The sequence below is a fragment of the Mauremys reevesii genome, linkage group 8 (genome assembly GCF_016161935.1).
Source record: "Mauremys reevesii isolate NIE-2019 linkage group 8, ASM1616193v1, whole genome shotgun sequence".
NCBI classification, from domain to species: domain Eukaryota; kingdom Metazoa; phylum Chordata; order Testudines; family Geoemydidae; genus Mauremys; species Mauremys reevesii.
In genome coordinates, this window is record NC_052630.1 from 93,451,033 (window position 1) to 93,478,625 (window position 27,593).

The window sequence follows — 27,593 nt, forward strand, 5'->3', positions numbered from 1 at the left end:
TTGCACGGAGCATTCCTTCCCATATCACAGAATCAGGTTCATACAGCCTACGCAAAACAAAAAGACAATTGTATTATGAAAAGTTGTTTTCATAATATGTGGAGCCTTTCTGAAATGGTATTAACAAAAATCACTCAAGAAAGCGTGGTCTTGAGAGTTTTTCTGTCAAATTTTCCAGCTTTAATTGGATTGGATAATTTGGATAAAGAACTATTATGAGCTAGGTTAAACCTTGTTATGGGTTGAGTTAAGATCTCATTGAAACTGATGAGTGTGAATGCAGTGTTCATTTAAGATAGCTGTAAGAGAGCCACACCTAAAAGAAGGCCTGATGTCCAAAAAGAAACACCATGTGGGTTGAGGTTTCTACATATTGTTCTGACAAGGTGGAGGTATGTGTCTGTGGGCATGGCAAAGACTAGTTGGGGCATGGGGGGACAGATGAGAAACTGAGAGGCAAAACAGGAAGGCTAAGGTGCTACCGTTAAGAAGGGTGTTTCCCTGGGAGAAGTCTAGAGAGAGAGGGGTTAAGTTCTGGGTTGGGGTACTGGCTGAAAGAAATGTGGGGCTGAAAGCTATGAAACTATTCCTTTTGTTTTTGGTTTCTTCTGCCTGCAGAGAAGCATGACTTAGTGCATTCCATGTAAATGAACAAGATCGCATCCAAGAAAATACCAAACTCTATCATCAATTTCTACTTCCAACTGGAACAACCTACAAGGTCCTGAACTTTGACTAGCCAGCTCAATTGAAAAGAGGTAACAATACAGGTAGATATTCACACATACTTGGGTCTATCTGAACTAACCAACTGAACCTTTGTACATTTGAATCACTAAATAAAATTAAAACAGTGGTAGAGAGTTATATTACTCAGAGCTAGAGATGAGCACGCTATCACTTTTCTATTGAGTATTCAAGTTTGAGAAGAGGAAATGGGAAAAGTTTGGGTTGGATTTTTTTTTTATTCAAAAGAAAATAATGCAATTGGCATGAAAGACACCTATGCAATTTATTCTTTAAAAATATTTCTCCTGACCCTTTGAAAATGCCTCCCTCTATTTTTAGTAAGGATTCTTTTCAGAAGAACTTTGATTTAAAAAATAAAAGAGTAAAAATTGCTTGATGGCTAAATGTCCCTTTAATGACCAGAGCTAATAAGGAAAATGGTTCTAACATTTCTGTCTCTGATAATGGTTCCATTGTTTTGATTTTAGAGACATAAATGAAACATATATTCTGTGATGCATTCCCCTGATTAAATCACCTGTAAGATTGCATTTTGTATTTGAGAACTGTTTTGCAACGTTTGTTCTCAGAATATGATGCCACTGCTGCTTTGATGTGGTTAAGTAATTTTTGCACAATCATGTAATAGATTAAATTATACTTAGTCTTCCTTGAAATTTTTTTGATGAGGGCTGAATGTTAGGGGTTGCTTAGAACCGTTCACTCCAACTGAAGCCAATGGAGTTGAAGGCACTCACCACCTTGCAAGAAATGCTCAGCATGTTGCAGAATCAGGCCCCCTGTGCGCATCCCCCGTCTGCTCTGTACAATTCTAGTGTCCGTACATCTTTGTTCCCAGAACTATGAGCTGGAATATCAAACAATGACGATTTTTCCCCCCTCTTTGGCTGCCTTTAGAACATGTAATAAAAGTGACTGCTCTGATTACCCTAATGTAATATTCCAAGAAGAGGGTGCAGGCTTACAGGCAAAAAGGTTTATGAGCTCTAACCTGCTCTCCTTAAAATCAACAGCAAACTTCCCCTTCTCTTTGGTGATGCGGGAAGGAGGCTTGAGCTGGAAAATGAGCCTGGAATGATTGCTTCTCTCTTTACATTTAAAATAGTGTTTAACGATGGGATTAAACAATCAACAAAACACACATTAAGCAGATATTTGCATTAAAATGTCTTTGTTAGCTGGTCCATTTTGGGGAAAAAGTATTGTCTATCTGGTATGTCTCACTCAAAAATACAGCAGAGCATGCATAGTCTGGTCATACAAAACTTTTATCAAATTAACAATCTTTGCTGGAATTCCATAGCGTCTCAGGATCCACCAGTGGTTGGCATTGTTTTAGCTGATATGATTTCCACAGTGATTTTGCCCCTGTGTAGATTGAGGTGATCTCCGTCTAATACATATTAGCTGGTTGTCATTAAGCCTAGCTGGGAGAGCCTAGGTTTAAGCACAATCAGCAAGTGTTAACCAGTGACTAGACTAGGATCAAAATCATGGTATATTAGCGAACAAGATGTCAACCACAACCTCTTTGCCCAATCTAGACAAGGTTAATGCATAGGGGGAATCATGTTTTAAGTCTCCCGGGTTAGCATAGTCTTTTTTAATTTGCCCTGGTTTGTGTGAGTTTACCCCAATTACGTTTTTTCTTTGAGTTATTTTGCTTTGAATTAAAATGAAACCTCAAAGTGAAACTCATCCAGGCTGAAACTGCAACCATCTGAAACCTTGAGGTGGCTGAGGTTTTTTGAAAATTTGGCCTAAGCTCAAATCAAAATGCTTGCCCTGGTTGGCAAATATGCTCAGAGTTTCAGGTTTGTAACAAAATTAGAGGCTTTGTGAGTTCTGCCTGGTTTCAGCCTTTGTTCTAGAAGCATTAAATAGCCCCAGTAGCAAATTCTTTCCCAGTAAGGGCATGAACTTCCTTCCACTGAAGTTAATAGTAGAGTTCCCACTGACTTCAGCCAACACAAGATCAGACCCTAAATATGTAAATCCCAACACTTTCCAAAATGAATCCAGAAGAGTCTGTATAACAGGAATCTTTTAGCCTGTCCCTTATGTAAGATAACATATCCTATGTCAGAGTGGTCTATCTCTGGCCCACTGTTCTAATCTGATGTTTTGTTTGGAAAATTGGAGATTGAGTCACTAATTAATTTACTTTTAGCATAATTCACCCAGAAGACTTCTGAACAATTAGTACTCTGCTCTGAAGGACAAAATTACTTTGACAAAGTTATGCCCCTTGGCTATTCAGTGATGTGTGTAGTGTTGGAGATTTTCAGTATATACTTAGAATTGACAGAGATTCGATACATAAGGATATCCCTTAGGATTCATTTATGTGATAACTTTACTTTTGTTGGCACGGTAATATGTTGTCTTTTAACCTGATTTAAGGAGGAGCTGGTCCCAGCTTTAGTCCTCATTGTTTTGGATATCAAGTTGAAATCAAGATTATTTTGACAAATAACAAGCATAGTATGAATTCTATCTGTTCTATAAATATTGATGTCTTTAATACATTTTGTTCTGTACATATGCTGCTTAAAGGTGTACTTCTATATTTTGAACCAGGCTGCTTGACTTGAATGGACTTCATCTTGATTTTGCTCTGGTATAAGTGAGATCAGAATCAGGCCCAGTGCATCTGGAAGGTTAGGGATGTTGGGATGCCATTAGGAGTGTGTGTCAGGGCCCTTGCCATTACTGGTGGGTAGGAAGTCAGAAGGCTTTCATCAAGGCGAAAGAGAGGCAGGGCTCTTTAGAGTCCCACAGTTAATCTTTCAGGGTGTAGGTGGTCAAACAGGACATTGGAGGAGGAGGTTGTGTGTGCTGTGAAGGGGCTCTGACAAAAGAGGGAACTGTGAGGCACAGGGCCTTGCCTGCCACATGGAAACTTGACCTCTGCTTAGGACTGTCCATCCAGGCACTGTGATTCCTTTGGTGTTATCAGCTACTCTGACTGCCATAGCTGGTGGTCCCAAGAATAAAAGAGATAGAAGCAGGGAAAGAGGACATTGTTGCTGGGTGCCTCTATGTGAGTAAAATTATTTTGATGGTTGTATTTATATATAAATTATATAGATATAAGTTTGTACAGCCCCCTGCTCCTGAACTGCTGCCCAGGATCTGATCTATACTGTATTCTTTGAGAGGCAGAGAAAGGAACCTCAGCTGTGTAAATAAGTATAGCTCCGCTAAGCTCTGAGTGCCAGCCCTGTCCTCACTATCAGTACAGTAATCCCTTGCTAATTCATATTGATGTCCGGGAGACCCATTGTGAATTAATGACTTTTTATATGTATTTTAGCAAGTAGGTGAATAAACATGATTACAAAAAAATCAAGGACAGTTGATAGTAAAAGAAGAGTTGTAAAATTTGAAGAAAACAATAATATGATTCTTCACCAAAGAGCTGTGTTGAGAAGTAGGGTGGAGTTGTTGGGGTTTTGGGTAAAATATCAAGCTGGTTGGGAAGTCATTCTGCCCCCCAACCCCCTTGTACCTCCCTGAAATTTTTTTAGTTAAAATATTTTTTTTTAACAAAATTTGTGTTTTTTTGTTTGAATTGAAAAGCAAAATGTTTTTTTTTATCAAAATTTGTGTTTTTTTGTTTGAATTGAAAAGCAAAATGTTTTCAGTTTTCAAGTTTTTCAAGGGTTCCCCTACCTAAAACTGGAATGTTTTTGCCATATAGGGAATTTTTCTCAAATCTTCATTTTGTTGCAAAAGTCATTTTCCATTGAAAAACTGTTGCAACAGAGATTTTTTGACCAGCTATAGTAAAAATCATTTGGTTTGTAGCTCAGTGAAGAGAGAATTAGAATATCTACTAATATTTTATTTTTATTTTTCCTAGATCTGAAGTAGGGCCGTTTTGCCTTCTGTGACATATCTAGTATTAAGTATTATCAATATCCATCCCTATTTATGCAGAAGAGTAGAGACATTACATTCAATATATTCAGCAAAAGAAGGAAAATAGAGGTGATCAAATCTGCTAACATTATTTGCACTGTGTATTGCTTGATAAATAATATCCACTTCAGAGCTGAGTACGTGCTAGCAAAGGTTAATGGTCTTACTGATGTATTGTTACTTTAGTAGTGCCAGAAACTAAGTTTGCTGGCACTGAAATTAGACAAGAGCCTAAATATTGTTTGACCCTAGCAATAGAATATTGGCAGCAGAGAGCTTTAACTTTGCTGCCCAAAGTACATTGCAAAATTACTCCAAGAACATACATGAATACTATAGTGCTACACACTTGCCAGTTCTACAAGGAAGCATGGTTTATGTAATCACTTGTCCAGATAAAACAATTTTATTTCCTACAGTTTCTTTTTTACTGTCAAGTTTTAAGAAGCATGGTGCATGCGTATTCTCACACAGCAAGTGGAGCTTTGGACTCTTTTGCAGAAGTATGAATAACAATAAGGAGAATTACTGGATGCAATAGTTCAACCAGTCAGAGTTAGAAAATATCTGCGCAAAATAAGTTAGTATATAGTTAGCAGCATTAGTGACACAAGTTGGTACTTATCAAAATGTAGGACTATGGGTGATGGTATTGACTCTTAGATGTGAATACTTTAAATGTGCTCTAACACTTCCGCTTTCTTTTGCAGGGGGTGGACGATAGATAGACAATCCAAATCTTATGCAAAATAGTCTGAGTTGAAAAAAGAGCCATAATTGAGCATGCAAGAGTGAAGTTGACAAAAACCACTCCCACCCACATAAGTAAATGATGTGCTGCTTTCCATTGATGAAAATATAGCATGCCCCACATATATGCAAACATATCCACTGTGGAAGTTAAGGTTGGAAAAGGCTAATACAACTGTACAACAGGGATGATCTAGTGTATGGATTTGGATTAGGAGACAAAACATAGATCACTCAGGAGTTCAATGATGGCTCAAAATCTCAGCTGTTGTAAATCAGCACAGCTCCACTGGCTTCAAAGAGCCATGTGAGTTTATACCAGCTAAGGATCTGGCCCTTTAAGTTATTTTTGTTCAGCTTGGATGGGAGACCAAGGAAAACCCAGGCACTGCAGGAAGAGTTGCTGATTCGGTAGGTGGTGTTTCGCTTTTTAGTCAGTACAAAGGTGATAAGAGCTCTAGAAATACTTGGAAACGAATGCTGAACCAGTGCCCTAATATAATGGCATATAATAGGGATCTATGCCCACTAGCTGGCAGGTGTCTATGCAAAAGACATCTTTCTCTTGCAATTTATTTTCTCTCCCGATGGTCAAGACTGAAGTGGCTCAGAGGTTTAGTTGGGCAAAATACCCACAAACTGGATGCTTGTCCAAACTTTTCTCATATAAAACTGGGCTTGAAACTGGCTTTCCTTGTGGGAACTCTGGATGGGAAAGAAGCACCCAAAAAACAGCCTGTCTCATAGCTTTCCCTCTCCCCCTGCCTCTAGTTCAGGCCTGGCTGAAACCTGGCAGTGGCAATTAAAACTAATGAGAAAATAAAGATTAACCAGACATTTGTGGCCCTCAGAAGAGTTTGTCTGGTTCTGTTTCCCTGTTGGGTTAAGCTTCAGGTCAGTTCTTATTCTAGCCAAACTGCTTTGTTCATCCTTAACTCTCTTGTGCCTTATCTGGAATTTAGCTGTAACTGTAGCAGCAAACGAATCACCATGTAAATTGACACAAATCTAGCCCTGTGGTTCTAAGTTTATTTTGCTAATGCACCCAGAGTCCTCTAAATCTGATGTCCCCAAAATTAAAGATAATAAGCTTAATGAATGTACAGACTTTAAGAAAACAGGTTCATGAACAAGATGAACTGTGCATTCAGGAGGGGATTATAATTCTCCCAAGGCCACTGGAAAAGGCACAGGCCATGTGGGATAATGTCAGTTCCTTCGAGATCCATGCTAATAGCAGTCACATGGTTGGTAATGAACTCTGGAGTGGAGAGGAAGGTAACATTTTTGGACATTGTCTGAGCAAAGAGGTGAACTCAAAAAGTGCCTGTGAATGGGGTAAGGAGAGGTTAAATTCAACTAAAAAAACCTGAGCAGTTTATTAATAGAGCTGTGCAAAAATTTAGAGCTTAGATGGAGAGTGAGAGTTAGGCATCAAAGTTCCATATTGCTGTGTGGTGAAAACACACAATCTTTTGTGGCTTCTGCAGTCACAGCAACATGAGCTGAAGCACATATGGCTACAGTAAAAGCAGATGAGATGTCTGGGCTAGTTAATAAGGCATTAAAATAGATAACATGGCAGGGACAAATCTTGTAAGAAGAGTGTAAGAGATTTATTTACAGGGGGGGAGGAAGTTGCAAATAACTGAAGAATCCAACAGTGCTCTAGCTACCTTTTCTTCAAAGGTTTCAGGGGGGTAGCTGTGTTAGTCTGTATCAGCAAAAACAAGGAGTCCTGTGGCATCTTAGAGACTTGGGGTGAGTCCTGTGGCACCTTGGGGGGAGGGATAGCTCAGTGGTTTGAGCATTAGCCTGGTAAACCCAGGGTTGTGAGTTCAATCCTGGAGGGGGCCACTTAGGGATCTGGGGCAAAAATTGGTCCTGCTAGTGAAGGCAGGGGGCTGGACTCAATGACTTTTCAAGGTCCCTTCCACTGGAGGATGGCTCTGCCCACATATCTACACCAGCAACACCATCACAGGACCTAACCAGATCAGCCACACCATCACTGGTTCATTCACCTGCACGTCCACCAATGTAATATATGCCATCATATGCCAGCAATGCCCCTCTGCTATGTACATCGGCCAAACTGGACAGTCTCTAAGGAAAAGGATAAATGGACACAAATCAGACATTAGGAATGGCAATATACAAAAACCTGTAGGAGAACACTTCAACCTCCCTGGCCACACAATAGCAGATTTTAAGGTGGCCATCCTCCAGCAAAAAAACTTTAGGACCAGACTCCAGAGAGAAACTGCTGAGCTCCAGTTCATCTGCAAATTTAACACCATCAGTTTAGGACTAAACAAAGACTGTGAATGGCTTGCCAATTACAGAACCAGTTTCTCCTCCCTTGGTTTTCACACCTCAGCTGCTGGAACAGGGCCCCATCCTCCCTGATTGATCTAACCTCGTTATCTCTAGCTTGCTTCTTGCTTGCTTATATATACACATCTGCCCCTGGAAATTTCCACTGCTTGCATCCGAAGAAGTGGGTATTCACCCACGAAAGCTCATGCTACAAAACATCTGTTAGTCTATAAGGTGCCACAGGATTCTTTGCTGCTTCTACAGAACCAGACTAACAGGGCTACCCCTCTGATACTTGACACCATGCAAGGCACTGCATTTAGCCGTATGGAGTGGAAATCCATCAACCTCATGAAGAAACTTGCACAAATACAGATGGATATCATCTTCCTTTCCAAATGTAAACGGATGGACATCATACCTAATGGACTAAAGGTAAAAAATCCACTGCTATCTACATACTACACAGACCACAGTGAGAGATTATGCCGTACTCTATCTAAGAAACTGAGGAACCACCTGATCAGCATACTATACAGCAAACAGGAAAACATCAAAAAAGAGCTCTCCAACCTAGAGACTCTCATCAATAACCAAACTTCCATACAAACGGACTTCACTAAAATAAGACAGGAGATCTACATTACCCACTTCACCTCTCTAAAAAGGAAAAAGGACTGTAAGCTGTCTAAACTCCTACCTGCCACATGGGGCCACAACCGTGATACCCCTAACCCACCCAGCAATATCGTCAATCTATCCAGCCACACACTCAGCCCAGAAGAACAGTCTGTCCTATCTCGGGACTCTCTTTCTGCCCTGCCACCCCACCAACATGATACAGTTCTGCGGCGATCTGAAGCCTACTTTCGTCTCCGACTCAAAGAATACTTCCAGGACAACACTGAACAGCGCACTGATACACAGTTACCCTCCCACCAACAGCACAAGAAGAACTCCACATGGACTCCTCCTGAGGGTCGAAATGACAGTCTGGACCTATACATTGAATGCTTCCCGACGTGCACAGGCAGAAATTGTGGAAAAACAACATCGCTTGCCTCACAACCTAAGTCGTGCAGAACGCAATGCCATCCACAGCCTCAGAAACCATCCTGACATTATAATCAAAGAGGCTGATAAAGGAGGTGCTGTTGTCATCATGAACAGGTCTGACTACCAAAAGGAGGCCGTCAGACAACTCTCCAATACCAAATTTTACAGGCTACTTCCCTCAGATCCCACTGAGGAATACACTAAGAAACTGCACCATCTACTCAGGACACTCCCTACACTAACACCGGAACAAATCAACATACCCTTAGAACCCCGACCAGGGTTATTCTATCTACTACCCAAGATCCACAAACCCGGAAATCCTGGACGCCCCATCATCTCGGGCATTGGAACTCTCACTGAAGGACTGTCTGGATATGTGAACTCTCTACTCAGACCCTATGTTACCAGCACTCCCAGCTATCTCCGTGACACCACTGATTTCCTGAGGAAACTACAATGCATTGGTGACTTTCTAGAGAACACCATCCTAGCCACCATGGATGTAGAGGCTCTCTACACAAACATCCCACACACTGATGGAATACAAGCTGTCAGGAACAGTATCCCTGATGATGCCACAGCACAACTGGTTGCTGAGCTCTGTGCCTTTATCCTCACACACAACTATTTCAAATTTAATGACAATATATATCTCCAGATCAGTGGCACCGCTATGGGCACCCGCATGGCCCCACAATATGCCAATATTTTTATGGCTGACCTGGAACAACGCTTCCTCAGCTCCCGTCCACTCACGCCCCTTCTCTACCTACGCTACATTGATGACATCTTCATCATCTGGACCCATGGGAAGGAGACTCTGGAAAAATTCCACCACGATTTCAACAGCTTCCACCCCTCCATCAACCTCAGCCTGGACCTATCTACACGGGAGGTCCACTTCCTAGACACCACGGTGCAAATAAGTGGTGGTCACATTAACACCACCCTATACCGAAAACCTACCGACCGCTATGCCTACCTTCATGCCTCCAGCTTCCATCCCGGGCACACCACAAGATCCATTGTCTACAGCCAAGCACTGAGGTACAACCGTATCTGCTCTAACCCCGCAGACAGAGACCAACACTTAGAAAATCTCCACCAAGCATTCTCAAGACTACAGTACCCACATGAGGAAATAAGGAAACAGATCAACAGAGCCAGATGTGTACCCAGAAGCCTCCTACTGCAAGACAAGCCCAAGAAAGAAACCAACAGGACTCCACTGGCCATCACATACAGTCCCCAGCTCAAACCCTCCAACGCATCATCAGGGATCTACAACCCATCCTGGACAATGATCCCACACTTTCACAGGCCTTGGGTGGCAGGCCAGTCCTCGCCCACAGACAACCTGCCAACCTGAAGCATATTCTCACCAGCAACTGCACACCGCACCATAGTAACTCTAGCTCAGGAACCAACCCATGCAACAAACCTCGATGCCAACTCTGCCCACATATCTACACCAGCAACACCATCACAGGACCTAACCAGATCAGCCACACCATCACTGGTTCATTCACCTGCACGTCCACCAATGTAATATATGCCATCATATGCCAGCAATGCCCCTCTGCTATGTACATCGGCCAAACTGGACAGTCTCTAAGGAAAAGGATAAATGGACACAAATCAGACATTAGGAATGGCAATATACAAAAACCTGTAGGAGAACACTTCAACCTCCCTGGCCACACAATAGCAGATTTTAAGGTGGCCATCCTCCAGCAAAAAAACTTTAGGACCAGACTCCAGAGAGAAACTGCTGAGCTCCAGTTCATCTGCAAATTTAACACCATCAGTTTAGGACTAAACAAAGACTGTGAATGGCTTGCCAATTACAGAACCAGTTTCTCCTCCCTTGGTTTTCACACCTCAGCTGCTGGAACAGGGCCCCATCCTCCCTGATTGATCTAACCTCGTTATCTCTAGCTTGCTTCTTGCTTGCTTATATATACACACCTGCCCCTGGAAATTTCCACTGCTTGCATCCGAAGAAGTGGGTATTCACCCACGAAAGCTCATGCTACAAAACATCTGTTAGTCTATAAGGTGCCACAGGATTCTTTGCTGCTTCTACAGAACCAGACTAACACGGCTACCCCTCTGATACTTATTTACATAGTGAGCCAATTTTGTATAGTGGTTAAAGGACAGGCATCTTTTGGGAAGGAGGGGACCTGGATATACTCTATTGATCTTTGTAAAGCATTTTGAGATTTTTGGATAAAAAGGTGCTTTATAAACCCTAGATGTTGTTCTGATCCCTCATTCGCTTGAAACATTTGTATGGGAAATTGATTTTAAGCTCATTCAATTCATTTCCCATGTTAAGTCTTTTCGGGTTGAGCATGGACCAGTGATGTTCACGGTGGTATTGGAGGTACTGAGAATACTTCATGCCACAGCCTGTACTTTTGACTCATGCATTCCTTGATTGATGAAAGCTGATGGGAAAGAAGTTGGTCCATTGCCAATGCAGATTGTCTACACATTCTATAGGAAGGGCAGAGGACTGGCTTCTGTGAAGGCATGGCATTATTGATATATAATGGTATAATTTAATGCTGGCAATCTGTTTGTCTGCCATACAGTATCTCATCTACCATTTCTGGTTAAGATGACTTAAAAGGATGTGGTGAGATAGCTGTCATAGCACCTGGATGACTCAGATCTCCTGGAGCCTTATCAACCTTGGTACAAATCTGGGTACAGCCAAGAGATGACATCTGGTGGCATATGATCTCCCTCTTGGTAATGGCTGAACTTCAGGGTAAAATCTTGGTCCCATTTAAGTCAACAGGTTTGTCATTGACTTCAGTTGTGCCAGGATTTCATCCTGGGTGTCTATGCTGATATTGTTAGGATTATCACTGTTCTTGGGAAGTGTTGATCATGAGAGGTCATTGGTTTGCCCACAAACCACATCAGGAGTAGGTGGGGCTGCCATTTTAGTCTGTTTTGTTTTTAAAAGAGTATTTTTGTGGTTTGCTTTTCTCTTGGAGGCTAATGTATTTAAAAATAAATAATACTCAAACAATAAGACACGGTGGTTCAAATTCTTTGCTCAGTTATAATTGTTCAGCTGAGTAACTTCATTTGGGTTGCACAGGTGTAAATGATATAGAATTTGTCGTGATGTGTGTGTCTATTGTATGCAGATCCAAGAACTCTCAGAATGAATTATCCTTGTATGAAAATCACATTATGTAAATGACATTACAAATGACATATAACTTCTGAATAAAAAATCAGCATTAATAATTACTGAAAGTTCTTTAAAGAAAATTGCATCTCTAGCGATAACAGCAGCTCAGAACTTCAGAGCTTGCACCCTGCGCTCCTGTATGCTGCGATTCTGCTACAGAAATCCATAATGATAACTGAAACTGGTGTCAGTCAGAGCCAGAGGGAACGGCATGAGATTCTGATTTGTAAATATCACTGGACCACTCCGAAGTGGTCTCATTTCTGGCTCTGCCTCAAGCACCATTTGAAGGGCTAATTCTGTTTCATTTCTCTCTGTTTTCAGCTATTTAGCATAATTAATTTGATCAGCCCAGCGAAAGGAATGCTACTTTCTTTCATGCCACAATGATGTAATTTCTTTGACCCTTATTTTAATCATACTGGTGTGGAGGGGAAGTTAGTGCTGCTAGCGGAATACTCCCTCACTGTTTCTGTTAGCAGGTATGTGGGCTAAACACCTGCCATGCTAGGCTGATAACGCACTGGGACTAGTATTTACTTCTTAAACAAGAAAGAGATCAATGTGCCTCGCAGTGTGCAGTGTGTTATATTACCTCACTGCAGCAGGTAACTAACACCATGTGATGTAATGAAAGCTGATATAAACTTGGAAAGCATGATAAGTGTTAAAAATTGAATGGCATCCATAATATGGAAATGTCACTTTTTCTCAGAATCTTGTACATACTGATAGTTACCCACAGAGATGCCACCTATGGAACAGGGGCAAGCGTGGCTGGATACAATAAAAATCTTTGCTTTAACTTGAACTCAAAATGTTAAGGTTCCAAGAAGTTCTGATCACTAGAGTGCTATAGGTTCCTTTAAATAGGCCCCAGTTGTGTCCTGTGTGTGGGGTGGGTTTTTGTTGCTGTTGTTTTTGTTTTTAACACAGACAGTGACTCCCATTTTCCTCACCATGGCCCTAATTCAGCAAGACACTTAAGCATGTGCTTATCTTGAAGCACATGAGAAGACAATGGGACTAATGTGCTTCAGCACCTTGATGATTTAGGGTCTGTGCCTGATTTTGTACTACTGGCATCTGTGGTACAGGATTAGACCCTCTATACCTTATCGTCTCTATTCCGAGAATTGCACTCGCTCCCAATAGGCATCTGCAACCTAGGGAGATGTTCTGAGGACAATGGGCAGGATCTTCAATAGTGCCTAAGGGAGATAGGCACCCAGCTCCCACTGAAAGTCAATGGGACTTAGGTGCCCAACAGTTTTTTGGCATTTTTGAAAATCCCACTCAATATTGTTTAATTCTCCCTCATTAGAATCCTAGCCCCAGCTGGTCTGAGGAGTGAGATGTCTAATTGCACATTCTACCTGAGCCAAACTTTTTGACATTGCTGTACAGTGAGTCAGGACCAGCCACTCTTGTATCTTTATCTTCCATATGATATGTAGGGCCGTATACCAAATTCAGCAGAACCACCAAGATGTGCACGCACATCACCCCACAAGGTCACCTTGCTGTAACTCTTGTCCCCCTTACTCCATCTCCTCCCTCCTTTAAGTCACCCTCATTCTTTCTTTCACATGTAACAATGAGACTGTAAGGTCATTGGGGCAGAGACTGTGTTATTTCTTTCTCTGAAGCACCATGTGCACTTTTGGGTGCTATAAAATTATAATAGACTAGACCCTATAGATCCTGGGTGTAATATATGAACAGCACAATAGGAGTCCTGGCATTGATCTCACACACACACATACACACACACACTTACAGATAAAGCCATTCAGGCTTGCCAATGTGTGTCTGTCTTCCTCAGTTTGACTCATTCAATCTTCCCTCATTTTTTTTTTATAGCCGTGTTATGATGATAATTGGGTTTACGTTCAAAGTGAAGTCATTTTGTAAGACATAGAGCTCAGGGTAATACTTTCATTTTTATTTTACAGGCTCTTGTTTGTTTTGTTTACAATTATCAGCGCCTGCTGAGGCTTCTCCAGAGAGCCTTTTTTTAAAGAAGCAGGTGCATTTTCGGCTCATGTAATGGATTTGCAGATATTTGGCCATAAATAGATAGTGTTAAATGCTGCTGTAAAAATGAGATAAATGTTTATTACCCAAAAGGTTAATAAAGAATCCACCTGGGACCCTTTAGAAAAGAACTAATCCCTTTTAAGCCTGTATGAAACCAGTGACAGTTGTGCAAGATTCACAAGCAAATTGCTTGCCTAAAAGATCCTAAAAGCACAATAAAATAAATAAATAAAAATTCCCAGGCTGCACACAGAGTAAATGGCGTGCAAGGCATTCGGGAGATAGGTGCCATTTATTATCTAATGTAAGCACTTAGTACTGGCATCTGTTTACAAATTTCCACACTGAGCATTAGGCAAGCCCCATGTAGGGTTTTGCTTTCATTTCAAGCCCTGTTATGAAACAATATGATTTTAACACTGAACCTCTGGGAGGGGGGAAAAAGGCTTTTCAAACCGTCAACAAATAATACAAAACGTCCGTCAGAAACTAAAGCAGCACATGCCAAGGCAGCAGGCGATTAGTGTATATATCTTTACTGAACGTACGGGTTCTAACATGTATCCTTGATGACTTAAAAGGTTTGACATTTTGCTTCCTTTACCCTTTCTGTGGTGTATGGAAATAATGTATAATGGTCTGGGTGGAAATATAGAATTTATTTTCATAAGTTCCTGGATGATGTCATAGCTGACAGATCTGACAATTTTCCACAAATAAGTGCAAATAACTTCCATATTTTTACCTAGTCCAATGTATTTATATAACACAAACTCCTTTAAGTTTGTTACGTTTTACCATTTACTTGGCCTCTCACATCTGGCCACCTGTTTTAGTTTCCCTGAGGGAGGTGCAATTTTCAGATCCCCCAATTGCTTCCCTTGTGTCCTCCCAACACTTTCCAACATCCACTCTCCTCTGCACACATAATTCAAGTCTGTTAGTTATAACTCTCCTTTCCCCTAGCAGTTAATATATCCAGCAACAGCTTCTCTCAGACTGTGGCCAAATTTGTCCCTGGTGTTCAGTAGCCTCGTGGTGTAAGAAATGAAGCCGAGTGTTCTATTTCTACATATCAAAGCTGTTGTATATCCTTTCTACATACTATCAGTGGAATTACACCCAGGATTAAGTTGGCCCTCTGAGCTTTTACAACCTGGGTGTCAGCGCCCCCTTCTGGCTGGTTGCTATAATGTTGTGATGAATCTTCTAAATACATTTCCTGAAAGGAGCTTAGATATGGCAGGACAGGTGATATGGGAATCACCAAGAGAGATGGTTTGTCTCTACTTCATGTGGCAGCCCATTTCTCCTATCCTCTACCACCTTGTGTTTTCTTCTGGGGGCAGCCTTCTTCTTTTCAATCAAGAAGCTTATTCAGGAAGCACAATCTACTCAAGGTGAGATCAAGGGGCCTAATACATCTAGTACAAAGGAAGCAAGCCCCTCGCTGCTGGACCCACTGATCTGACTGCTTTAAAATTTAAAGGCATTCCAAGGGCTTTCCCAACATCCCCCGAGTAAAATGTGTTATGGGTTAGCAGAAGCCAATTTTGTATAGGAAATCAGTGATCTTGTCTATACTGGTATTTTACTGCTGTAGCAAAGACTACTGCTCCAGACTTGGACTTTGACTCATGATGCTGCAGCATAACGCATAGTGACTGAGCTGCTTTAATGCTTACACCATCTTCTTTTGAGAAGGAAGGTTGCCATCTAGGTGTTCAGTGATTAAAAGTTGGAAGTGACTAAGTATCTCTGCTTTTTTTTTTTTTTAAGATATGCAAACTTCAATCAATAATTTTGAAAATATACTTTAGAGATGGGTTTGAGCTAAGAATTTCTGACCTCAGTCTGAACTTCCCTAAATTCAGGGTTTTCAGATTTGGGTTGTTAATTCTGGCCTGCTGTAGATGGAGACATATGAGTCACAGAGTTCAGCTCCCAACTTTTCCTATAGATCGGTGGAAGGTGGAGCTAGGCTCCATCTCTGCTGTAACTCTTTCAGGAAAGTACTTAAAGTCTAGATATGGAAATCAGTCCTCTGAGATTAGAGTGTGCAATGCAATGTGGCCCAAAATAACTGGGAAGTCATTTTATCTTTATCACGCTGACACAAAACAGAGAGAGATGTTGGCTGGCTCACCATTAAGCACAAAGCACTTCTTTTTTGATTACTGGGATGGCTTGTTGTACTCTTGTACTGGATCAAATTCTACCTTTATATTCATGTGTCAAGGATCTGTTTTAGGATACAGGCAATCTGGCTTCAGTTACTGGGTTGCTACGTGTGACCTTGGTCAAGTCATTTAATTTCTTTGACTCAGTTCCTCATCTGTAAAAAGGGAATAATCCTTTCCTACTGTACATGGGTGTCATGAGGATAATTCTTCAATGTTTGTGAGACACTCAGACATTCTGGTGAAGGGAGTTCACAGAAAGATCTATCCAGACAGATAGACAGCTGAGGGCAGAATTTGACCCACTACCATCTGTGCCTTTACTCAACTCCTTGTATCTATGCATTCTTCCCTTTTCATACAAATTCTTCACAAGAATGATCTCCGATTAATTTACAGAGTGCACATGAAATGTATTTAATATTTTTCACCATTTTTATACCTCACTTCTTTATGCTGTCCATCCTCTCCTATTTATTATAATTGAGATCTTCCAACAATTCCAGTTTGACCAAAAGAGAGAGAGAGAACCTTGAGAGGTGTTTGTTTTGCTAAATTCACATAGCTTCAAGATATAATCGTTCTCTCAGGCACACATACTTCACCTTTTGTCCCCATGACAGGACTTAGGAATGTCTGGCTTATTCTATGTAGCAATGGCAGACCACTTGCTAAAAGCAGTACTAAAGGTCCTGAGATATCCCTGCATATCAGAAGTTTATACCAAACATTTCAATCCCCTCCCCCCAACTTCATGATGTTTTAAATTAGTACACAACTTCAATTAACCCTGCCTTTGTGTATACCCAGGTTTAGAGGCCTGCACTGATAGAATAGCCTGACTCCATTTGAAGATTGACAAGCTATTAATTAGGACAGCAGGCCTGTCACAACCTCTAAGTCTCACTGTCACTACCACCCATTCCTTGGAAAGACGTATTGTTGCCTAATGTGGGGATTAAGTCTCACTTCCAAAATAGAAGTTTCAATTATGGCAGTAGATTGAAAATGACTCCATTAGTATTTTTGTAGCCTCTTGGCCTGTATTTCTAACTTTTAATTCTACGAGTGAAGTCCTGGCCCATTGAAGACAATGGGAGTTTTGCCATGGACTTCAGTGGGGCCAGAATTTCACTGTGCATGTTCTAATAGGAATCTTGAGAGAGCTGATTATCAAGTACAACAGAGCAGAAACATCTTAAAAAAAATATGATCCTTGGTTGGCTCAAAAACACAGAGGAGAGGGCAGCAGTAGTAGACCTAAAGCCAAGCTCTATTCTAGATCTTGTTCTATAGGTGGGTGGGCTAGGATTATCTCAAAGGGGATATGCACAGCATCCAAGCTGAGAGTGAGCTTAACTTTACCTTCTCTAGTAGCGAGTAGACCTGAAGGAGGCTGCCTCCAGTACAGGATAAATGCAGCAATCAAAGATGCTGCTAAACGAAAGGGGAGATTGGATGATAGAAGGAGGAAAAAGGTGCCCGAGACTAAAGAGTGGACTTGTGGGGATTCCCAGTCATACTAAATGTTAGTCTAAAACTACGTAACTCCTCGCTTAACGTTGTAGTTATGTTCCTGAAAAATACTACCTTAAGCGAAACGATGTTAAGCGAATCCAATTTCCCCATAAGAATTAATGGGGAAAAAGGGGGACTTAAATTCCAGGGAAATTTTTTTTTGCCAGACAAAAGTCTATATATATATATATATACACACACACACAGTATAAGTTTTAAACAAACAATTTAATACTGTACACAGCAATGATGATTGTGGAGCTTGGTTGCAGTGGTGGAGTGAGTCAGAGGGTGGGATATTTCCCAGGGCAGGGATTGGCAACTTTTGGCACGTGGCCCACCAGGGGCTGGGCCGATTTGTTTACCTGCCGTGTCTGCAGGTTCGGCTGATCGCTGCTCCCACTGGCCGCGGTTTGCCGCTCTAGGCCAATGGGGGTTGCGGGAAGCGGTGTGGGCCAAGGGATGTGCTGGCTGCCACTTCCCGCAACTCCCATTGGCTGCAAACTGCAGCCAGTGGGAGCCCTGATTGGCAAGGTTAAAGCAGGTAGATACCGTATGCACACACATGAGTTACGGTGTTATCTTTCAAAAAGGTAATAGCTGCTGCTGTAATATGCAGGTTCTGTATGTCCTTTAGGGCTATGTAGTTTGGAGCTCCCTTGCTTATGCTTAGAAATATTGTCCTCTCCAAATTCCAAGCAGCACAATGATAATTTTTCTTGACAGGGACTTTCATCCCCTTCCCCCACAGCTCAAACTGATGAGAGAAGGGTTTGTGCATGTTTCCACTTCATGGGTGTGGGAGGGAGCCATCAACAAAGTCTTTTGTGCACTGAGGTTCCACAATGATTTGTCTGATGTCTATAGGCTTTCTTTTGGTGGGCAGGAGATGGCACCTCTTGTGGTAGACTAGTATTTCACACTTGGTGATGCTTCTCTCCTGACTGAGCAAACACTTTTTTATATTTACAAAGCAAACACTTAAATATTACCTTACAACATTAGGATACAGATATTATGAGATTAATGCATGCAGCAACTTAGAAGCATTTCATAAAGTCTAAACACATTCTTATAATTATAAGATCTATTTTAAAAATGCCGAGACACAGGTGAGTCACGCTGGTTCCCAGCTATGCATTAATCAGTGCTCAATGAGACCTAGGGCCCTTGGCATGAGCTGGCACCTGACCTGCCAGCATCACAGTGCACATGTAAGATTAGTTGCCCTTGTTGGGCATCTCAGAGAGTAGCCATGCTTAGAAGAGGGCATACCTGCATGGCCATATTGGGAAGGGGGCAAGGAATATGCGGCTGTTCTTGCAACTCTGGCTGTTCACAGAAAGTTGCATTAATTGGACTAGACTCTTTTCTGGATCTCAGACCAATGTCATATGAGTCTCTGTGTGAGGTCCTAGCATTCTCCGAACTGTGAAAACAATACTCCATTTAAAACCCATGCTTCGACAGAGGAGACAAGGCCCCCTCTGTGATGGCTAGTGGTGTTTACTCACAGAGGAATATGTGTTTTCAAGAAACAGAAAGCAGAAATCAATTAATAGGAGGATTTTAGACAATGCAGACTAACTGTTCTTGCATTGTCCAGTCTCTCATTTCAGATCTCAGTGCATTTCTCAATATAGCTATCGATATACAATTTGTTTTCTCACTAGAACCTCTGCTTCAACAGAAAGGATTATATCAGGATTTCCAAGGATTCTGGTGCCCATAGATATCATACCATTAGCATTGGTATTGTACTTGGAAAATCAGACACGCAACACCAGGAATTGCCATTGAGAATGTGCATCTAATTGCACACCAGCCTGATGTGAAAATGAATGTTATATAGTAGGCTCAAAGTGATAGCTTTGATCCTAATTGTAACTTAGAAAAATAATGACCTTTCAAATTCTTTTCGAGTATACATTTCTTTGACACATCTAATCACTCTGGAATCATCCTGTCTGAGCCAGCAGCTCTTTCCTGAATTTTCTAATGGTTAGAGCCCTCCCCTAGGACTTGGGAGAAGCAGGTTCAGTTCCCTGTGCCATCACAGGCTTTCTGTGTGACCTTGGGCAAGTCACTTAGCAGCTCCCTGTCTGTAAAATGAGGATAATGGTATTTCCCTATCTCACAAGGGGCAGCAAGCTGTGGGGGGCGCTCTGCCGGCGCCGCGAGGGTGGCAGGCAGGCTGCCCTCAGTGGCTTGCCTGCGGAGGGTCCGCTGTTCCCGCTGTTCCCTCCACAGGCAAGCCGCCGAAGGCAGCCTGCCTGCCGTGCTTGGGGTGGCAAAATGCCTAGAGCCGCCCCTGCACAAGCGCATGGTGAGGATAAATATATTGTGAGGCGCTCCAATACTACTGTGACGGGGACCTAAGATGGCTCTATATCCCATTATAAAACCTTTCTCTTCCTCTGAGTCACCCATCTGTTGGAAGAGCCTTGTTCCAAAATGAACTAAATATTTTACTACCTGACTGCTCCTTTGTGGCTTTTGCGTAGGTTTACACTTATGGTGGTGTGTAAAGTACAGACCTTGCATGCCCTGATAGCACAGCTATAAATAGAGGTGTAGGCAATGAAGCACATCTTAGGTGAGTAGAGTGCCCTACGCACCTGAATCCTAGGATATGTACCCTGCATGGCTCTCTCCACGCCCACACCGTGCTTCCTACGTCTACACTGCTATTTTTAGCAGTGTTGTGTCCTGCTGCTTTCCCATTGATGGAGCCTTTCCCTGCTGCCTCCCTCCTGCCAAAGTCTTTCACTGCCATGTGTAAGCACATGCTAATCTGTGGACAGAGTACTGCCTTTCACTGTGGCATGTAGTTATATGTACCCTACAGAACGCTGCAAGTGTAGACAAGGTTTATGTGAAATGAGTTAGTGGTCTCAGATCAAATTCTTAGTGGACAGTCGTCTGCATCACAAACCCACCATTGTGCATAAGGGCCACCAGCTAACATCCCATTAGCAGCCTCAGCAGAGAGATCAAGGACGAGGGCCAGCCCTAGATCAAATGGCACCTCAGGTGAGGAGAGTCTTCAGCACCCCCCACTCCCTATTTGTTAAACTTCTGAATACCTTATTTTTTATTGCATTTTTAGCCTATTTCATGACTTTGCATGATTTACATGCATGATTCATAATGTTAGCATCTCTAAATCTGGATTTATTCATGCCACACATAAGCAAATAAAAACATTAGTTTCCTCTAAGCTTATAGAAACTTTTTAATGTTAAGAATAACTGACATGTACTAACATAAAGAAATTGAACTGTGCATCAACATTGGGTGGACCAGTATTAAATAGTGTTACAGTAAGTGACAACCTTAGAATGTTAACCTTAAGTCCTTTAGTTCAAAAGGTCACTTTTCTCGCCCTTGCGAACTGAAGCACAGCATCAGAGAGAGCCAAAGACTGGCCAATGGCATTTTCAAGCAATAAAATAGGAAGCAATGTCAGTCTCTTGTCCGCCATCGGCGATCAAAGATACTTTTTAATGAGTCTGAGCTTCGAAAAGCTGCACTCACCACTTGTGACTGTGACCAGAGCATGAACAGAATCCTCAAAGCTTTCCAAACATTAGGAAAAATGTCCTTCAGCTCTGCATCATGAATTAATTGGAGAGTTTGGAGTGGAGATGCTTTCTGTGTTGCAAAATGTGACAGATATTGTTCAATTCAACATAGAGGTCTTTATCACTGACGTTTGAACATTTCCTGTGTCTCAGCCTCCGGTGAAGGTCCGTACAATTGTTCAAGAGTGTTTTCTTGTCTGCTGGCATCTTATTAAGGTCATAAAACTCCCCATGTCTTTTCATGGTGTTTCATTTGTCCAAACCTTTCTTTGATGGACACTCGAGCAGTGCCAAATAGCAAGCAAAAAAATTCCTCTTGAATCTTCCTTCCGAGCTTCCCATCACCCCATCTTTGCCCTCGTAACCAAACTGTCTATTCTTCCAATGAATACAAGTTTCATTGAAGACAGGATCAACTCCTAAGTTTTCCACCATTTCTTTGGCAGCAGTGTTGGCATCTTCAAATCCATTGACTCTGTAAGACACAACGAAATCAAGGCAGCTTGTCATCAAAGTAGTAGTGGTTTTGACTGAGTTTGTAATGCTATTCTCACAATGTTTACTGAGAACCGGCTATCGTGCCAAACCACAATTGAGACTAGAAATTTTCTTTTTATAGGGTTGCATAGATAAGGGTTTGATAGATATCTCTGGTGTCTCATTAAATACGTCCTTTATTAGTCTTTAAAACATAAGTACACTTTCACAATTACACAATAAAACAAGGTTCGCAGTATCACAGCTAGGCTCTCGCTTCATTCCAATATCTCACTGACTGCTCCTTTTTACCCCATGAGGGCATGACTGATAATATTTTAGGAGGCTGAAGGAAAATGTAGTTCTCAGAAAGTCTGAAAGGTTTCCACGAGATTCTACAAAGGTCCAGAACATTCTAGGAGGTTAGTGAAAAATGAATCCACATATGGAAAACCTGAAACATTTTACTTCAAACATCCAGTTTTCCCTTTCATTGCTAACAGCAAAAACAGCTCTGCCAACCCGGTACCCCCCGCAGTCGCCTGGGTTGCCTGCCCCAAATCCAGCCCTGTCAAAGACTGCCTGGATAGGGAGACTGTACAACTGTATATGCCATCCTTAGAAGTGTTCTGGGTTGAAACACTCTTGCAAAGCAGTGTAGGGAAACTACTGCTCATGGCCAGGCTGTTCCATTGTTAAATATGGGGCTTCGTTCTTCAGTCATTCCAGATCTTTCAGAAACATGAGATTTTTTTGCCTGATACTTTAGTCATTGTTTTGTCACTTTTCATACTCTTTGAGCAATAATACTTACTGGAAATCCTATTAAATGTTAGCCAAAACCATTACAATTTGATATAATAGGAAATAATTAGGACTTGATTGATAGAGAAGTAAACAAACCTTGACGGATTCAGACATAAGCAATTATGTCACAGCTAGAGCTGTGCCATATCCTCACTCAATCTAGTAAAGCAATTGACTGATAATTAATGCAGAACAATTTTATTGCATACACAGTAAATTCTGTAGACATTCAAAGTGAGACTGTACTCTGATGAGTCACACTGTAAGGGATTTCAGTCATACACTTTGTGGCTGATCAGATCTCACTTTAAAAGTGCAAAGGGTTTTTTCCCCCCCCTAACTGCCAGCCCTGCAATCACAATCTGGGGTCTGAAAGTCAAGCTGGGTTCTTTCCTTCTTATGCATCATCCCAAATAATAGAGATTCTGCAGGTCATATTAGGCCCTCAGTTACACCTGTGCAGTGCCATTATTCATCAAGAGGACAGCACAGACAGGAGTTTGGACAAAATTTGAGGTCAGTGGGAACTGCACAGCTGTAACCAAGGGCCTAATCTGGCATGCGGAATCTTTGTTAACAGTGATGATATGTGAATGAATTAACTCATTTTGGCTTTTAGATTGCAGGCTGAGTTTGCAGGACTAAGCAAATTTGTTATGGAATCAATGTAAAACAACACACATGGAACTCCAGAATGCCCCCCCCCCTTAAACAGATTTACTTCTCAGAGTAAATCTGTGCCTTAAAGTGTTCCCAAGTTCTGTGTTTTCACAGTGAATTGAAGTAAATGAAGTGTTCCTGATGAAATATCAGCTATTTCTGGGTGGAGAATAAGGCATTAAATGTATAGAGCAAAGGACGAAGTGGCTTACTTGCCTGGAGGGGAATGCAGGACTGACAGTAGGCACTTAACAGCATGTTCCAATTACAGCATTTAAATATAATTGCATACTCTGTTAATCTGTGTCAGGATGGAATCATTTAATATGATCATGGCAGCTTCTTTTTAATATTATGAGTAATGTGAGTATAGCTGAGCCTATTGGAAAAAGTTCAGTTCCAGGTCTTAATATCCACTCTAATTCTATCCATCAATTATGCTACAGCAAAGAGTTCAAATAAAGGTCTGGGGATCTAGAGGCTGTAGCTACCTTTATTAAAGTACTTTTACTGTAAATACATATATGGGTCAGGAGACAGTTGATTGTTTGGTCCTGTTTTTTATGAGTCTGCTGCTATTAGAATAGACCTTTGTGTATAATGATTTGGACATGCCATGAAATCTTATTAGAAACACAAACTGTAAAAAGTGAAACATTTTTAAATTATGTTTTGACCTCTGCAAAAATGGTCATCTGTTCTTGCTGTAATAGTATGAGTGCATTTTTGTGTTACACATGGCAGTTATAGAAGACAACTACTCAAAGGATCTCAAAGCTCTTAATATACACAGGGGTTGATCTTGTATACCCAAAGCTCCCTCAGCCATCAGTGGAGTTTAGGTGTTCATGGAATGCAGGCTTATGTCCATTAATTAAATTTTATGATGCAATGTAGGTGAGGATTATCCTCATTTAAAAAATGGGTAAACTGAGGCACTAAGAGCTAATTGGTTCTATCAAGATCATGCAGTGAGTCAGAGGCAGAACCAGGAATAGGATTCCTAGAGTCTAACCTCTAGCTCCTTGTTATACTGATGCTAGTGAATGAAGATTTAAAATTCTGAGCAGCCTGTAAACCATTACACATTTTGTTTGTTGCCTTTCAGCGTGAAGATCCTACAAATGCTTTGCAAACCTTATATATAAACAGGAATTACTTCTCCCACTGCAGAAATGCAGCCACCTCTACTGTGGAATACATTAGTGGGTTTTTTTTATTGGTGATCAAAAATCATTATCCAATACTTTAAATCAAGAAGTAAAGAAAGCCGCATCCAATTGAAAATACAGAGTAGAATTACAGATAGACTGTAATTACCAAAACAATGAGCTGAACATTTCAGCTCTTGTGAAAAGTGCCAGGAGATGTTTTACATGTCATATTAAAAACAGCACCATCACCGCCCCTAGCACCAGGCTGGGTCTTGGGTTGATTTAACTCTCAGCAACAGTGTCACTTACTGAATCACCAGATTTTCCTTGGAGGTTTTCTATCCAAACACTGACATGATCTGGCTCTATTTAACTTGCAAGATCAGAGAGGACTGCAGCCAAACTTATATGGTTGCATATTTTCTTAGCCCTGTGATTAGCTATCATGAAAGACAAACAGGTTTCAGATAGCCAGCGGTATGCCTTTTAAAATTAAAATTCTCTCTTTTATGGCAGTTTTATTTCACTTAGCCAGTGACATTCTGTTTCTGGTCTGTAATCATTGATGCAGTAGCCCTGTTCTCTCATGCACAGGAAGTAGCCGTATAAGGGAGGGAAAACTCTGCAATTTTCAGTATGTGAAGTTTCCTGTAAATTCACCCCTGGAAGGAAGCATTTGTTTTGGGGGCTCCACCACAAATGTGAGTTTTGAGAGGGGTCTTCTCAAGTAAGAGAACTGCCATGCCTCGTAGCCATGGACAACATTCCATACAGCACCCACATGCTTCTAGGTGATCCCCCAACTGCCCCTCAGACACCTCTTCCAAACTGCAGAGGGGGTAGCAAAACTCCAGCACTATATCTGTACTTCTTGTGCTTCACGGTGTGATTATGGGCTCCTTCCCGGTCAGCCAGCAGCGTTTGTTTTGAGTAAGAAATCGGGGAAAGGCCAGTGACACGTTGTTTCCCCCGCATTCCCATACAAGTGTAAACCAAGAATAACTACATTGGTGTCCATATAGGGACAGGCATGTGAAACTATTGACAGATCACAATCAGGCCCAGATTACAATGGTAGTGTTTTACACTCACACTTTGCATCTCCTTTGCTAAATGCTACATAAGGTGCAAGGCAGAAGAGATCGGACCTATTGCCTTTGGAAGTCATGCACCCAAATGCAGATGAAAACCTAAGAGCCACCACTGACAAATATGGAGACAAGGATCCTCAAACCTTTCTGTGTCATAATCCTTTTTTCTCATAGAGGACACTTCAGGCTCTACCTCCTGCCTAACTCGGATATAGCTGGAATCCCACTCCTATTCAGCAATATGGGAAGGACAAGGTATTTGAGACCTCATACTGAGAACTGTCGCAGGCAATCTTTTTGATGGAAATTAAGAATATGAGGCTTAGCAAATGGGGAAGAATATTAGAGGAATCCCAGCTGGAGTTAGGTGTTAAGGAGTTTCTCGGGTGGTGGGTATCTAGAATATGGCCATGCCTTAGACACTCTTGAAATGATTATTTTTAAAAGATGATGACCATGCATGGGTTGAGGTAGAAGGTATCTCTTCCTGGGTAGATAAAGTACTGCTTAGAAGACAGTGAAATCCTTTGCCTTGCCATGCTGCCAAGGAGGTGTACGATAGTTCTAAAGGAGCAGTGTAAAGTTATTTTATGTCATGACCCTATGCTACCACAGGCACCTATGCTAATACAGACCTACAGACACACTGAGGAGAGGTGGGGATGTATAGGTGTTCAAGCCTGCCAAGAAAGTCAGCTGACAGCCCTTTCTTACAATAAAGGAGGAATGTACCCATTTTGCTACATTCCAATTATTATTCCCTGATTCTGTCACCTTGCCATGGAGATTTGACAATATAAAACTTCATGAGCTCTTCAGATCAGCTATTGTTAGATTTCAACCACAATCTGAAACACAGTTGCAAAATTGGGCCCATTTCTGGTTTTGAATGTGACTAAAATTATAGGGGAAGATTCACATCCATCCTCTGGAAACATAGAATCATAGAATATCAGGGTTGGAAGGGACCTCAGGAGGTCATCTAGTCCAACCCCCTGCTCAAAGCAGGACCAATCCCCATGAAGCTGTTAGGCCTAGACTCTGCAATCTAGTCATTTTACACTTGGAGCAGGACCAGGGAAGGGTAAAGGTGGTTTTATGTCATTTTTTCCTGAGGCTGGGCTGGCCTCCCCTCATAAGCCTTAGGACTATTCTAATTTATGTCCATCTGTCCACAAGGGGCTATTCAGCAGCTGCGGATCACCAGGGCATAAGGGCACCTTGAACAAAATCCTTTCCCCTAAGAATATCCCCAACATTGGAAGCCAAGAGGGAGTGTAATGTAAGGTAGAACTGTTACATTGGCTCTACTCACTAACTGGGAACTTCCCCTCTCGGGGAATTGATGAGTTTCCAGCTGTTTTGTATTGCCAAGTTTGGGATCTGTGTGTTTTGCTTTTGTATACCCCAGAGTGCTTCCCGACTTCTAAGATCAATTTGATGCACAAAGGGCCAACCATCAGACAAAAAACAGAATAGCTAAATATGTTTCTTAGTGTAATAATCACACACATCTTACAATTCCTCCGGCCCTCTCATATTGGTTCTTTAATGATGACTCTGCTTTGCCAGTGTTCTCTTCTGAACAGGAGCCACAGAGCAGCTGGGATAACCATAGAAATCGTGGCAGAGCAGCTATCAGAGGAGTTAACTAGTAAATTCTGGACATCGTTAGGAAACATTTTCCATGTCACTGTGCATTTGTCATGGAATCTGTGTCATCACATGATGAAGCTGAGTCTTGGCTGTTCTGCTCCCAAGCTGGGTCAGTTGGCACTTTGCAGCTGCCATCATCTCTGCGGCTACTGCACTTTGGCTGCCTTTCCTCAAATGGCATTCTTTTGATGTCACGTGTGCTGTGGCACCAACATGCAGGGCTAATTTCAGTTCTGGGGTAACTGGATAGAATGCTGTTGGGTTGAATGGCATTGTATTTGCTTACCGTAGGGATGGATTTTGCCCATGTACTAACAGGCATCTATGAAAAACAGGGGTACAATCATCTGCTTTCATCCAGGAACAGTGGAAATGAGAAAGAGGGCCAGGCTGTGCTCAGGAGTAACGGC

General features: G+C 41.7%; 1 long non-coding RNA gene across 1 annotated transcript; it reads left to right on the forward strand.

The window, feature by feature from the left end:
- The first annotated feature begins 326 nt into the window (after positions 1 to 326).
- On the forward strand, positions 327 to 27,593 carry LOC120369804. Its single transcript, XR_005583442.1, has 4 exons — positions 327 to 392; positions 619 to 770; positions 25,702 to 25,782; positions 27,519 to 27,593. It is a non-coding gene; the product is annotated as an uncharacterized LOC120369804 (long non-coding RNA).